We start from the raw sequence: 6,920 nt of genomic DNA on the forward strand, positions 1-6,920 counted from the left end.
TTTCAAGCTTTTTACAAAGACTGCCTGTAACTTTTTAGGATGTGTCTGTACAAAAAAGTTGTCAACTACAAATACATTGCGGGATATAAATATGGAGCCACTTGAATTTTTAATTTTTTTGGAAAAATATCATCGTTTTCGAAAATTCTTTAAATGCCAATAATGTACTCTCCGGGTCTCCAAAACGATACACTTGTTGAAATTTTAAAAGATTTTGGGTTTTTGGAAGTTTTGAAATAAGTGTGAAAAAAGGCTTATTTTTATGGGACATAAATATGAAGCCACCCATGAAAAAATGAAAAACTTCTTTATGGCCAGTACCATAAAATGAACCCATAAATAATACTACTTTTAGAAAAAAGATTTATTCCGAAAGACCGAATTAAAAAAGCAAGGAATGTGAAATATCTGATGATGGAATCAAGAACCAACATGGTGTGATCACAATAAATAAAAGCATAACGACGATAATTTTGAAAAACAGTGGAAACATAAAACTCAAACACAAAAAAGGTAACAGAAAACACAAAAAAAAGGAAAAGTTCATGAGAGGACGTGAATGAATTTTTTAAGTCATCGGGATCAGAAAAAATAGAGGATTCCTAACGTGTTGTTTGTTTTCGGATTTGTGCACAAAATTGTGAAACTAATGTCTTTGAAATATTGATAAAATAAATTTATCAAGGTCGTATAACAGAAAATAAAATTAAAGAGAATAAAAAGAGGAGTGACTCAATATTGGGAACGGAACTGAACACACCTAATAAATCGTCATCACTAGTTGATCATCAGTTTATGTCTATCTGAAATGTATTGAAACAGACGAAACATGTAGCTGTTTTCATAAGAGAAGACCATATACAGGTTCAACCAGATGAGTCTTGAAAATATATACTCACATTTTTTCAAATACTCACCTGGGATTACTTAATTTGATTAATTTTCATGTAGAGCTGAAACAAATCCGGGAAGATTAAAATTAGGCCGAAATCATGACGTTGCTTGTTTTGAATTTCAATCGAACAAGGTATGTAAATTGTATCACTCTTTGCTTTTTTATGAAGAAAGAAAATCGGCTTTTCAAATAAAATCGTTAGGAAAACAAATTTCAGAATGCATTTTCAATTTGGAACAGAAAGGTATGTGGGATCACGCTCTGTGTAAATTTTGAAATACCTCTGACGACATCTACGTGCAGTTTTGAACCGATAGCATCGAACCCAATAATGAAGAAAACAGGAAGGGGCTCTGTGGGAAACAATTTTTTTTAAATCATGATTATAAATGAAAGATTCAAGAAATACTTCCTCTTGAATAAGGATGTTCAGAGACGCATTGGAAGTCGATTTTGGAGTGACAGGGTGTGTCCTAATGTCTTTTAAAATTTGTAAAATAAATTCATCAAGTATTGAGACAAAATTAAAGTAGAGAGTTTGAAACAAGGAGCGACTCGATATTGGGAACGGAATCTGAACACAATCTGATAGATCGTCATCACTGGTTGATCATCAGTTTACGTCTATCTAAAACATATTGAAACAGACAAAACATGTAGCAAAGAGAAGACAATATTTACATATTCAACCAGATGAGTCACAGAATTCGATACAGACATAAAATTTTTTCAGTTTCAGAACAATTACTTATTTTAAAGTTACTGACTATGCGTACTCGCTTTATTATTTTATGTATGTAGCTGAGACAAGTCCGGGGGAGATTCAAATTAGGCCGAAATCATGACGTTGTTCGTTTTGAATTTCAATAGGAAGGGGCATTTGAATTGTATCACTTTCAGTTTTTAGAGGAATAAAGAAAATCGGCTATTCATAGCGGTTGCTGTTGCGTGGTTTCAAACATTCAGTAATGTACAGAAGACGAAACAGGAGATATTTATTTCCTTACTTTAGAAGAAATTAGAAGAAATCCATTGACTTCTTTGTGTTACCGACATAGTTGAACGATTTTTCTGAGACCGAAAACAGTTCTGAATTCAACACTACGTGCACATGATGCAATGGAGATAAATCAGAAGATCTGTTTCAGTTACTACTCCCAAATTTTCGAATTGAATAAAATTTCTGATTATTTTCTACCAGTGTATCAACTGTTTGGAGTACCAGAAGCATCAAGAAAAAAAAATTCAAAAATTGCAAAAAATTAGTATATTCGTCGAAACAGGAAATTTAGAACATATGATTTAAGAACTACTACTTCTCTTCATTGAAACCTTTCCAACGCATAGTCCCAACTTGCAAGAAAATGCTCTTGTTTCAGTAAAATAATTTAACTTTTGGTAGATTTTCCAAAAGTTGGTAAATTGATAGTGGTTTTGGTCTAGACATTTGAACGTGTAAACCTTATGAAAACAGAAATTTCCAGTCTGATCAAGTGATTTTCATTAATTTTTGCTTCCACCAAAAAACAAGCATCAAGTTTTGTTGTTTATTTTTGTGTCAGAATTGCAATGCTGAATAAAATTGTAAATTTTTGAGGTATTCTCTTACATCACTATACTAGAAAGCATTTCAATGCAAAATAATCTATGTAAGGTCACAAGAAAACTTTTAGAAACATTTTTTGTTTATTTCAAAAAATTCAATAAAATGAGGGGGATGAATTCACAAACTCAGTAACAAAAAAATGAAGAGAAAAAATTATAATTTTGGAAAACACGTGAAAGACAAAACCCAAAAATGAAAAAAGCAACGAAACTAGAGAGAACAATTGGAATGTAACAAAAAAGCAATAACAGATTTCGACGAGATTATACGAGATTCAACAAGATGTACAAAAAGACAATTATAATAATCTAGATACGAGAAAAAGTCATAATCTATGAGTGAAGATTTTATTTTTGAAACCAGAAACCAAAAATAACAATTGTGGCTATCATCGCTGGCTCAGTTTCTGTTGGAGCGCTGGAACTGTTGCAGACTATCTGAAAGTAATTTTTGAAAAATCATTGAATCACTACGGTCATACGGCCGGCTCGGCCCAGCCATCAAAAATCAAGAAAACCGCGACAGGAATTTTTCTGAAAAGACTCGGACTAACATAGAGTCTCAAAAATGAAAAAAATGACATTTTGACACGGACCGCGATACAATTATGAACCCTTAGTCTACATTGTGTAACATTTTTTGACTGATTTTGAAGCGAGCTCGTTTCGGTATGGTTGACAAACATAACTTTCCGGGATGGAGAAAGGTTTCTGCCAGAGTCCGGAATGATTTTCCAACTGTATAATTTGCAAATATATATCCTGTTTCAATCAGGGACAAAAATCGAAATCTAATTCAGTGTGTTCAATGAAAGCTTCTTTTACACTCGTAGAACTTTTAAAGAGGTATGCATTGAAAACTTTCCAGGTCTCGGTGCGGGATCGAGAAAGCAAGAATTTTCGATTTTTGTATTACTTTTATCAAATTCAGCTTGAAAATTGGATAAATTTAGAACAAAAGCAGCAAAACCATTGCCGAAGAAAAGTCGACAACCCGGCAACCGCAATCCATTTAAAAAAGTCGGTCATTCCGGCAACGCGGCAACGACATTGCCGCTCGTCCCTGGTTTCGACTACATGAAATAGGAAATCATAACTATTTTTTTTGGATTTCGTTCGCATGACTTGTTCTTATTCACGTTTTTACTTATTTCCCACAATTTGATAACTTATTTTCCTGTTTATTGGGCTCAATACTCCAATAAGTTCACAACTAAGAACAATATGTTGAAACGAACACTATATTGAAACATATCAGAAACGTCAAACATATTTTTCACTTTCTGGAAATGGCGTGGTGACTACTTATTCAAGTTAACTACGGCGCCGGATAGAAGCAGGTGGTTTTGAATATTTTTGTTATATATCGTCTAACCAAGAAAACGAAAAATAAATTCATTCAAAACATGAATGAAACGGTGGAAATAGCCTTCAAAAAAAAATGTGACAAGGTATTTTTTTCGGGAAGGATGAAGGGCTTTTCTTTGAGTCATGAATGACTTTATCCCAAAGTGTGAAAAAAAATCCGTTTCCGCAAGACTATGTCATTATAATTTTTTGGAAATGGTTGATTCTGCGGTAATGACTTGTTCGGGCAACATTATTAATAAGTTTACAGCATAGAACGACATATTGAAACATTTCAGAAACAGTCGAGTAGATTTTTTTGTTGAATATAGCAACGTTTTGTGTAAATCATGACGAATAATATGGAAGGAGCTGATAGTGAAGAAACTATGTTTTTGGAAAGCAGCTGGTGATTTCAGACACAATCTTCACTTGATAATCTACCAAACTCAGACTTCAAATACTAACTCTATAACGAATACTTGAAACATGGTCAAAATAGAAAATGGAAACAGAGTTTTCTCTCAATTTCTAAAAAAAATTATAAGTATTAATCATTAAATTTGAATGCAATTGTTTCACTTACAAGATTATTGAAGCTGTAAGAAATTCGTTGAAACAACAAGACAGAAAGATTGAAACGTGATTCAAAACCGAAGAAAGTCTTGACAAAACAACGAAAATCTCGAAAACAATACAGATAAGAGTATTTCAACACAGAATCTGTTAGAAAAAACGTCTCACCAATGTTCAAATGAGATGCATCACTAACAAGTTTTGACGAAACCCATGGAGAAAATACAGTTAGTCTCGATTAAATGTGCAGTGGGATTATAATTTTCAAATCAATATTGAAAAATTGCTAAAACTAATTATTAATTGGAATATCTAGGAAAAGCAAATAGTCTGTCTTTCATTCTGCATCTTCAGAACAGGAAAAAGTAGAAAAAAAAGAAGGAAAAACTGAGAAGTTTCATACAAACGACAAACTTTTTTCCATTAACTTTAGCTCTTACTAATTTGGTGCAAAAGGATCTCTACACTAAACTGCTGTATAAGTGATTTAGTATGCTTTGATTGAAAAACTAGTCAGAAACTACAGGAACAGTGGACAGAAAACACAATACTAATATTTACTCAACATTTGCAGTTAATAGAAAAGTGAAAACGAGATAATTTTGAAGTTTCAAAGCATTCATATCAGAACCCATCAAGCATTTGTTTCAATTCAGACTGCCTTTTGATTTACGAAAGATGAATGTCTTGCTGACGCAGGTCACAATCAATAAATTGAAATGAATTCTACTACGTGTGAAGTTTAAGCAAAATTTGTACGTGTATCTCTAAAACATGGAGGTGGAATATTTTACTCAGATGTGATCAATACTCAAAAACTGAGAGAAGCAGAATGAAAAACATGATTCCAGTGGGACAATTTGTTATCTGCTAATTTACAGTTTTAATGAAACCGAAAAACTATTAATTTAGGTAATTAGAGAAATAGTCGAATTAAAACATTTCCAAATATGCTTTTTTCGTTTTCTTGTAATTTTTTGCAGAATATGAGGGTTATCAATAAAATAATTCGAAAATAAAGTTATAAATGTACTGCAACAGAAATTGCTTTTAGAAGTCAATTAGTTGTACGTGGTGTTTCCAAATCGTAAACTTCCTTATTGAAATAAACTTCCGTGAATGATCAAAAATTGTAGCTAGTACTTCGATAACACTAATAACATCATTATTGTGCGGCAATTTAATTTATGTGAGTATGAGAAATGTACCCAAACTTTGTGCATTTGATATAGGAAAATTGATTCGAGGAGTTAAAAAAAATTCGTAAAGACATATTATTGGGAAGCTCTTTCCCCTCCAAAACTAGAGTCTCAATTAACGAAATAATTACAAATAAACACGCGAGTGAGAAACCCAACGCAGATGTCTCTATGACAAGTTGACTACCTTTCACCTGCAGTCGTTTTTTTTCAGAATTGTTTGGGTTTGCTATGAAGATCTGTTACAATAGCAATTAAAACAATTTGAAAGTTCACAGTTATGTACGTAGACATTGTAAACCAGAACATAAATAATCAAGCACGTGTATGAATACTAGTGACTCAAAAAACTCTACCAGGCAATATGAAGACGACGAAAAATGAAAAAAACCAAGAAGGATTTCGAATTCCATACTTGTCACGGGCCGGGCCGGGCCGGGCCCGCTAAAAAAATCTTCCGGCCCGGCCCGGCCCGGCCCGGCCCGTTCGGCCCGTCAAAATATTGAAAAAAAATTTTTTCGTCGTTTTCCCATTGTTTTTTCGTTTACTACTTCATGGCAAACATATTATTGATTAGAAATTATAAAAAGACAACAAGTGAAAACGGAAATTGTCAGAATAAGTTATTTTGTCACTACAAACTTTGAGCCTCTCAAAGTCTCTGTGATAATCAGCCGATGATCAGAATCAGGATCAAGAACTTGCTGGAGGCTTCTGAAAGTAGTCTTATCGAATCCCCCGACCTCGATTTAGTATAAACCGAAGAAAATATTTAATTTCCAAGACTTTTAATTCTATTTTTCAAAAATAATTTTTTGCTGCGGGCCCTGCGGGCCGGCCCGGGCCCTGAAATTTTCAGCGGGCCCGGCCCGGCCCGGGCCGGGCTCAAACGGGCCGGCCCGGGCCGGCCCGTGATTTGACAAGTATGGTTTTCATCATACTTGCAAATTTACGGCCCGGCCCGGCAAGGCCCGGAGGCCCGGCCCGGCCCGGCCCGGCCCGAAGGCCCGGCTTCAAAAAAAAGGTACCTATTTTTTACCAAATTTTTTGAAATTTTACATTAAAAACTTCAATTTTTTGATGCATAACTATCTTTTGATTGAATTCTGAAGTATAGTCAAAAATTCGACATTTTTGGGAAAAAATTCAAAAAAATTCAAAAAAAATTCAAATTTTCGTTCAAAATTTCAGTTCAAATTTTTCAGCCGGGCCTTCGGGCCGGGCCGGGCCTCGGGCCGGGCCGGGCCTTGGAAATTCTCGTCACGGCCCGGCCCGGCCCGGCCCGTTGCAAGTATGGT

The sequence above is a fragment of the Caenorhabditis remanei genome, chromosome IV (assembly GCF_010183535.1).
Source record: "Caenorhabditis remanei strain PX506 chromosome IV, whole genome shotgun sequence".
NCBI classification, from domain to species: Eukaryota; Metazoa; Nematoda; class Chromadorea; order Rhabditida; family Rhabditidae; genus Caenorhabditis; species Caenorhabditis remanei.